The sequence below is a fragment of the Notamacropus eugenii genome, chromosome 1, assembly GCF_028372415.1.
Source record: "Notamacropus eugenii isolate mMacEug1 chromosome 1, mMacEug1.pri_v2, whole genome shotgun sequence".
Classification (NCBI taxonomy): domain Eukaryota; kingdom Metazoa; phylum Chordata; class Mammalia; order Diprotodontia; family Macropodidae; genus Notamacropus; species Notamacropus eugenii.
This window is the reverse complement of record NC_092872.1, coordinates 150,460,496-150,470,345: the sequence shown is the minus strand read 5'-3', so window position 1 is coordinate 150,470,345 and position 9,850 is coordinate 150,460,496. Positions and strand designations below refer to the sequence as shown.

General features: G+C 39.4%; 1 pseudogene; it reads right to left on the bottom strand.

Annotated features, from left to right (window-relative positions):
* Nucleotides 1–315: 315 nt before the first annotated feature.
* LOC140508425 (SPRY domain-containing protein 7-like) lies at nucleotides 316–6,245 on the bottom strand (annotated as a pseudogene).
* Between the last annotated feature and the right edge of the window lie 3,605 nt (nucleotides 6,246–9,850).

Here is a 9,850-nt window from a genome sequence, read left to right as displayed (position 1 = left end):
CACAACTGACTGTATCCCTATAATTTAAGCCAAGTTTCTCAAGTAAGAAATAAATTTCCTTTTAAATGTCATGACCAACCACATTTTCATTTAATACTGTGTAAATTTCCATTTACATATATAAAAATCAGATTGTCCAAAATTCAGGTTTTCATATCACAAAACACAGCCTAGTATTTTAAATCACAATTCTGCTGTTGTGTTTAACCTACTGGTTCCTTAGATAACTTCACAAACAGTTATTAAAAATAGAGAATGTACTTCCTATGGATCAAGTGGGGCTTTATTAAGATGGTAGTAAATGTTTTGGGGGGATAGCATGGGGGTAGAAGTTTTCAATGAAAGTATATTTGGAAGAGTTGCTGTTCACATAATATTTTTTCAAAACCAGTTGGAGAAATATTATAAAAGCCCTTGGACCGACAATCCAAAATCATATTGTCATCAACATATACAACAGAATACACTGTCCTTTGTGTCCTGATTCTGGACATGCATATTCTTTCCATTCAAATAAACACTTAATTCTACATGGTCATATGTAATCCCCGCTACATCTCCCTCCTGTGGAAGATTGCTTGCTGGCAACATATTCATTTCCTCATTGTTGTGGTAGAGGGCTCCATTCCTCATCACAAGGCTATGCACATTTCGGCAGAGTGGAATCTGATTCAAATTAACTTTCTGAGTTACAACTCTAATACCCCAGACGGCTATGGATAGGATTTTGAATTTGAAGTAGCTTTTGTTCTTGATGCAAAGGTGCATTGACTGAACAGCCTCTTGTCCCATATAACCTTCCATTTTTGACAATGACAACATCTGTTCCCATGTGCTGAGTGTCCAGCTGCACAGCTAGCATCTCCTCCAGTGAGATGTGACCAGTCCTGCGTTGGCACAGCAATATAGGCAGCAGAAGATCCAGGCACTGGGGGCCCTGGTGCAGGCACAGGGCGATTCATTATTTTCTTACTTATAACAAAATAATAAATCAAACCCTGATTTGCTGATTTCTATCTGAGACGTAAATGGTCAAACTGAAAATTTAATAATTGGGAGCCAGTTTGGTGTGGCTCCAACATGCCCCTGGTTCCATTATGAAAATTTTCCTTAAACCAAGCCAAAATGTACTTCTTTGAAACTTCCACACATCATTTCTAGTCCTGCCTTTTGGGATTCTACTCAATAGGAATTAACCCAGGATGCCTTGATATTTTAAGTTGGGGTGAATAATTCCTTTCAACACTCAATGGGAGTCTCCAGTAGCTATTACCAGCACCATGAAAAATACTCTGTAACTTCAATGAGCCTCAAAGAGATATTTAGCCACACTGGAGGGGGCAGGGCAGAACTGATGACCTTTGCCCTCAACTCCTATAGCTACATTTATATCATTGTCATATTGGGCAAATCCAAGCTCTTCACCTACTTGAGGACAGACAATCAGCCTTTCTTCCAATCAGCCTGTCTCCACATCTAGGCGCTAAACATTTTCTGTTCCTTCAGCGATTCCTCGTATAACATGGTCTTCACTTTTCTCTGGACATGCTCCTGCTTATCATTTTCCTTCCTGAAATGTGGGATCTAGAACAGAACAGAATAATCCAGCAGTTGTCTGACCAGGACATAATACAGGAGAAATATTGCATCTCTCATTCTGTACAAAAGGCTTCTCCTAATGTAATCTAAGATTAAGTTGCTTTTTTAGATATATCACGCTATTATGCTATATCATTCCTCACAGTCCAGTAAGCCCTTCCCCTCCCTCTTCCCCTTTGCAAATCAGGAAATTTATCTTCTTTAGTCCTAGGACACTGAACAGGTAAACAGACTAAGACACGGTGGTCTGAATCAGGGACAAGTCATTTGCATTCACTAGGCAAGATCTGAAAATGGCATCTCTCTACATTTGAAAGTTGAGTCATCTCCTTTGTGTCAGTCTACTTGGCTTAGTACTGCTACTGTAACGGTCATATGGCACAAGGGTATAAGAAATATTTTTTTGATTGATGAGTGGATAGAAAGGCTCCATATAACTGCTTATGTATCATGGAAGGCAAATTTTCTAGATTTAAAAAATGTGTGCATTTATAAAAAGGAATAGTGATGACGTAGTAAAGTGAACAGAGAGATGGCCTCAGTCAAGAACACTTGAGTTCATATCCAGCTTCTGGTATATACTGGCTATGACTCTGGGCAAATCACTTAAAGACTCGGTGTTGCAGATAGCTAAGAACATAAATTTCAGGGCAGGGTCAGCTTAACACTTCTTTATTGGGAGTTCCCTAAACCAATGAAATCATAGGTTCACCCCCATTTGATCCCATCCCATAAAAGGTAATTTAAAAAATCCTTTATCAACTCACACTTTAATCTGGTACCTACCTCACTTCTAAGTCTGGTTTATTCCACCAGATAGTGGAGCAGCTGAAACTACAACTCAGGTCTCCTTCCTCTAGACTAGGTGTTTATCTTTTTTGTTTCACAGATGATCTGATGAACCCATGAACTCCTTCTTGGGATAATGTTTTAGATGTATAAAATAAAATATATATTATTACAGAGGAAAATAAATATATTGAAACACATTTGTAAAAAAATTAAAATAAGTTCACCTACCTCAGGTTAAGAACCTCTATTCTAGGCTAATATCACCAAAGTAGAGGTCAGGTCTCACAGGAGGCTGTGGCATGATCTTACAGAATGTGTAATCAAACTAGTTAGAGATTGCCCTACATGGGTCTTGTCTCCAGTACAATCACACCTATTCTGCCCATCACTAACACATTCCACCTTGTCCCAGCTGCTGAAAAGGCTCTTAACCTTCCCTCTTTTCATCTACATGTTAGTCCTTCAGGGTAGTTATAACTTAACCGTAACCCAGAGATCCACAATTGCAGCCCCTCTAGTGCCATATTAAAAATCCACTGCCCTTCAATCCCTCACCAGCATACCCACTGGGGGAAAACAACATTATTGATAGATGAGTTTAGGCAAAAGTCTTGGTGACCATTGATGAAAATTACACTAACCCTAAAGCAATAAGAATTAGCATGGTAGACAACCCACTGTGCTATATGTCTATATGGAAGCAATTTTTTCCTTCAACGCAAAGATCCCAGCAACTGAAAGTCTCAGAGAAGCTGCAAACAGCTCCAGGCTCTTTGAAAAGGGGGTAGGGGAGAAGAGTTGCTCCCTAAAGAATCCATGTGACATGCTTAGTGTGGAAAGGGCTATTAGTCATTGCATTGGCCTTTTGGGCTCTATATTTCCCATCCAGGGATGGATCTTCTTCCAGAAACATCATGTTCAGAAACAAAGAAAACAGAGAAGAAGAGAGGAGAGAACAGGAGAGAAAGGGAGAGAGACAGAGAAAGACAGACAGAGAGAGAGAGAGAGAGAGAGAGAGAGAGAGAGAGAGAGAGAGAGAATGCAGCCAGTTTTGTTCATAAGTCGAGTACAGGCTCATCCATGTCATAAGAACTAAGAAGTATTAGGTAAGGTTGTCATATCTCCACCACTGACCCTCCCTACAATTGCTGTTGTAAGACCTTGAAAGCTCTAGTTAAAATCTAAATGCTTTCCGGCTGGTCTAACTTGGTTTTACAAGCATGTATAGGGTACCTACCATACACAAGGCACTATGCTGATCACTGAGGAGCCAAAACCAAAACCAAATAAAATCCAAATAGTCCCTGCCCTCAGGGAGCTTATCCTTCTGGGGAGAGCAAGAGCACAATGTGTGTTTTACAGAGAAATAAGTATAAAACATGAATGTAGTCATAGTTTGCTGGTTTAAAGAGTTTCCAGGGAGACTTGGAACTACGGAAGTAGCTATAGCAACTGAGCAGACTTTACCCAGAGTGATGTTTTGAACTTGGTGTTTTTGAGAAAATCAGGGACATGAAGGATTGATCTTAACTGAGTCACAAGGATGGAAAGGAGGGACTGATTGAAGGTAGATCTAAGAGCCCCGCATGACCCCCACTCCTGCTTTGCTTGACTTAGCTAAGACAGATCCTTTGCATCCCTCTTCCCAATGTCCTCAATAATTCCGAGTTTAAAATACCCTAGGTTCTGTGTACTTTCTGTAAAAGTAGGCTCAGTTCCCATGTCTACTTGTGATGTTCTGAATCTCTTTGGAAATCCTCCCTAAACTAGAAAGCCAGGGCTACCTATTGAGTGTAAATACTTTGGAGGGCTGCTGAACAAGCATATCCCAATCACATTCAAGTTATGCCATCACAGAACTCACGGTAACACCAGGAAGGATTAGCAACGATCTGATTGTTCAGGACTCAATGACATGACTTCGGTTTACCAGCTTCAGGGGCCATGTTGACAATTGTCTCCCCCATTATATTGTAAACTTCTTCAAAGCAGGAGCTGTCTTTTACCTTTCTTTGTATCGCCAGTACTTAGCACAGTGCCTGGCATATAATACTAGCCCCTTAATAAATGCTAACTGACCTTCAAGAGGTATACTATTGAGAAAATCTTCCTCTTGGAGGCCAGTGAACAGGTTTTGAATGCAATAACTATTGATTTCTTGGGAATCCTCAACCTTGGGATCTCTCTAACAGTGAATTAATTCCAAGGCTAGTAAATCATGTTCTTGGGATCTTTTCTCTCGGAGTACATGCATGTACCTATCTACCACACCATGGGCTTCTTCAAAATCTCTGTCAATGCCTTGTCTAGTGATGCTACAACAACTCTAGCCAGAGTGGCTGGAATGCAGAGGGCTAGAGTATATGAGAGAGTAACATATAATAAGTCAGGAAAGATAGCATGTAGCCAGATTGTGAAAGAATTTCAACAGTATCCAGAGAGGTTTGTGTTTCACCCCAAGGGCAAGAGGGAATCACTGAAAATTCTTGAGCAGGGGAACATGGGTAGACATGCACTTTAGAAATATCAATTTGGCAGCTGTGTGAAGAACAGATTGTTTGTACACAGTTGAAGAAATTGTTGCTCTGTTGTCTCTGGTTTAGATTGTAAGCTCCTTGCAAGCACAGATCTGCAGCTTTTCTTTGAATCTACAATCCTTAGTACAGTTCCTGGCACATAAATAGATGTTTAATAAATGCTTTTTTTGGACTGACTCTTCAGGGAAGCCTTCCCAGATACCCCCAGTCATTAGTACTCTCTCCCCTCCCTCGGTTTACTTTGTATTGTACTAATTCGTTCTCCCTTGTACATGTCTCTGTTCTCCCTCAGCACCACCTCATGCCCACTCTTCCAGGGCTGGGACCATATTATTTTTGACTCTGTATCCTCAACATCTAACACATTGCCTTTTCCTTTGTAGTAGTTTGATCAACTTTTTGGTTTTTAAAATTTGAATTGCATTGAATGTTAAGATGTCTACCACTGGGTCTGGAGTCAAGCCTTTTGAGTTCAAATATAGCTTCAGACATTTAGTAGCTGTGTGACCTTGGACAAGTTATTTAACCTCTATTTGCCACAGTTTCCCCATCTATAAAATGTGAATCATAAGAGTGTCTACCTCCCAGGGTTGTTGTAAAGCTCAAATGACATAATTACAAAGTAACATAGTACCTGCACATAGTAAGTACTCCATAAATGTTAGGAATTATTATTGTCATTAAACGTAAGAGTAGAAAAGGATAATGTGAAGTTTTACAAAGGGCATTACAATGGGAATGCAAAGGGAAGCTTCTCCCTCCGTGAACGTGGGCAAGTCTCCCTCATTCTCCATGCCTCACTTTCTCCATCTGGAAAATGAAGTGGGTGGCTTGGATGATCTCTAAAGGCTCCTCCAGATCTAACATTCTATGAGCAGGATTTCTTTTCTGCTAAATCACACAGCGGTTTAGTACTATGTTATGGTGTTTTGTTGTGTGTTATTAGACAAGGAACTTGAAAAAAACAAAACAAAACAAAAGCCCTTTTCCCAGGCTCCACGGAAAAACTCAAACCTTCTCCTTGTGCTCTGAATGCTGTGAGCGTTTCTTGTCCCTCCTCTTGGTTTGCTCAGTGCTGTACAGTACATTACATGTGCTGATATATGGGGTGGGGTGGGGACACAATGCAGGCTTTGTAGAGGGCAGCTGGCACTGGGCATATGCACAGTGTGTTCTGGGGGCAGGCCCCGTGCCCTGGGCCCTTGCTCCTTGATTGCCAGCCACTGAGAAAAGCTGAAAATGAGTCTCTTTTATTATTTCTTCTGACTTGTAGGCGGCTGAAAGAAGCATTCTACTCATCCCTGAGAGTGATGCCATTGGGTCAGGAAGAGAGGAGGTGGAATAACTAAATAGCTTCTCCCTGGACAAATGATTAGGACATGCCTCATCCCCATCCTTTTCTGAAACCCTAGAGAAATGAAATCTCTGGAATACAGTCCTTTAAATTCTAGCGTCCTAACCATTCCTTTATTGATCTTTGCAAAGGATCTCACCCCTAGTTCCACATAAATTACCTCTGCTTGTTTTGCCCGTTGCAGACACTTTATAAATACACAAAGAATAAATGAATTAATCTGATGGATTTTTAAAGAAAATTGCCTTTTATCCTCAGTTCTGAGGGAAAAATCTACCAAAGCAACTGTTTGAAGGCCAACTCCTTTCATTCATTTATTCAATAATTATTTATTCCATACCTACTATGGGGAAGGCATTGTGCTAGGAGCCATAGAGCAAATAAATATGAATAGGGCATTGTTTTTACCTTCCAGAAATTTATAATCTAAACATTGCAGATCATCAGCAAACATATCTAGGAAAAAATGCATTCCTACTTCTTTGTGGCATTGAAGATGCTGCACCTTCTTTTTTGAAGGTCATCTTGAGCTCTCCCTATTCTGATGTCTCTCCGCATTCATTGTCTGGTCCACAGACCTGGCATTTAAAAGGTTATCCGTTGACCTGTATTGTCACCTAATTGCTTTGTATGAATGACTTGTGTTCTCAATGGCATTAGAAGATCCTCAGGAAGTCAGTGACCTTATCATGAATTTGGCTTCTTTCCCCCATGCAGGAGGACTTCCATAAATTCCATAAATCATTTTTGAATTTAGTTAAAATATTCTTCCTGAGAGGCACTGCTGAATTCAAATCCTACCTTTGACATATGCTTACTTTATGATCCTGAGCAAGTCACTCAACCTTCCAGGGCTCCAGGAAACTAAGATACAGACAAGTTCTACATCTGCATTGTAAACTCCTTGAGGCCAGGGACTGGTTTTTGCCTTTCTCCAAACCCTCAGCACTTACCTAAATGTTTGGCTCATAGTAGGTGCTTAATAAATACTTATTGACTAACTGATTACACTGGTAGAAGCTTCCACACCAAGAATGAAAACATAGGTCTTGACAACCAATCCTTACCATGCCTTAGAAAATCTTATTCCTCATTAAAATGTTTCCACAGAATGGGAATCCAGTGATGCCATAATCCCAGCTCTCTTTTAGACTGGTGAGGTTCCCAGAATCTTCACTTTAATTCAAGTCAATTAACATTCATTAGGGCCAGTTAAACAAGTCCTGTGAAATCTGTCAAGCTAGGCAATCTAGTCCATCCTCTGGACAGACAGACTGGACCGTTCTGTTTGACTGACAGATAATAGTGAAAAATATCCATTTTTTGGAGCCATTTTACTGCTTTACATGTAATCATAACTTTCATTAACCCTAAACCTTATGCCACTAACCTAGGGAAATAATCCCTATTTGGACAGAGCCAGGAATCCCATCAGAAGACTGGCTCAGCAACATACACAGTTGCTGTAACAATGTGAAAAAAAAAATAAAACCTGCTAAAAGGAAGCCAGACTTGGGGCAATATAAAAGCTAGAGGAACAGAGAATGGAAAATATCTTCTTCCCCTTGACAGAGAGTCAGGGGTCTACTAGGACATAATAGTGTCTATCAGATTTAGTCCATGAATTTCTTGTTTTTCTTAGCTTCTTTCTTACATGAAAGGGAGAGTGCTGTTTCAGGGTGGGAGTGGGAAATATGTATAAAAAATGACACCACATAAAAACAAATAGTAACAATAATTTTTCCCTAAAAAAGCCTGTTCAAATTATGCGTAGGAAGAGAGGGTCATAAGTATAGTTTCCTCCTTGCGGGGAAAAAAAGGACAAATAAGAAACTTGTTTTTCTTCATTGAAACATTTATAAACCACAACCTGACAGAGAGATGCTATAACGCATGGCTTCAAGGATCATTTACATAAGGCTCTCTTCACTGATGGAGATTAATTATTGAATAGTTTGTGCTCCTGTGAGGGTTGGAGATTATGAAAGCTGGAGAAGAGAGAGATCCAACACTTCTTGGCAGTCTTGGAGAGACTCTGAGAAGAGTCTCTGAGAAGGAGCTGACATATAGAGAAGCCAGAAATCTCTAGCATGCTCTGAAAGGCAGAAGCTGGAAAATAGAAGACCTGGACCTCCTCCCATCACCTCCCACTCATCACACAGATATGGAACATTGAATTATCAATCAATCTCCACCAGGGAGGAGAATCTTATGCAAATGGACCTTTGAGCCATGGATTATAGTTCTGTGACTTGGATCTTTGAGTACATTGATGGTATTCTCAATAAAGTTCACAACACATCCTTAACTACCTATCCAGATTCATATGGCTACTAAACGAGCACAGAAAATATTATCGGATCGCTAGTGGATCTAGCAGTAGACCTGAATTCAAATATGACCTCAGACACTTACTAGCTGTATGATCCTGGGAATGTCAGTTAACCACTGTCTATCTCAGTTAATTCATGTTACCTAAGATAGGATAATAATAGCATCTACTTCCTAGGGTTGTTGTAAGGATCAAGGGAGATATTTGCAAGGCAGTTTGCAAATCATAAAATGATTTATAATTGCTATTTGTTATTACTGTTTTTATTATAAGAGTCTAAGATGGCTATTCAACTTCTACAAATCAAAAGTCATACCCAGGGCAGGATAACCAGGACTTTGTTCCCAGATGCCAAAATTTAAAGGAATATGTTAGCACTTCTACTTCTTTAGCAAATAGAAACAACTGAACTTAGCGTGAAGTTAATAAATATAAATAATTAAACTAGGAAACGACCTGAGATTGATTTCCCTCACCCCCTGTGTTTACACCCTCAGTGAGCGCCTCCTAAGTCTCAGCTCACTTTGCTCCCAAACTGCCCTAACAGGAAGCTCCCCAGTAATGGTTTGACAGTGTCTTGGGGTCTCTGTGCTTCAAGGTCAATTTCTCTCCAGAGGACTTACTCCTCTCACTTCAGCTGAACTGCTTTTTAAAAATTGATTGAGGGTGCCTTCTCTTCTGCTTTCCCCCATACATTTTGTGGTGCTTTCCCAGGCATAAGACTTGCTAGCTATGCTGTTTTTAATATCTTGCTAACATCAAAATGGGAGGCAGCATGATGCAGTACAGTGGTTTTTGGACTTTTTGGATCGTGTAACACATCCTTAAAATTTTCGTGAGCTCACATCCAAATATATGAATACATACATACATACATACATACATATACATATATATGTGTGTGTATTTATAAATTATATCCATATGCCACTATACTAATATATTGTGGACATTATAAAGCCTATACTAAAATAGAAATTAAATAATATAAGATGGAGATGAAATGACATCTTAAAACATTTTAATTTTGCTTATGGAACCATATTAATTTTGTCCTATCAAAAATTAAAGTACCTATATATAACATCGATACAATTATGTTAATAATTAAAATGACAACATGCTAGTGAGGGTAATGAGATTAAACATGTTTTATTATTAATTTTTTCAAAATTTTGGCTTAATACTTTTTTATACAGTATGTCAAAGGTCTGGTTCTAAATTCAGTTCAATTTT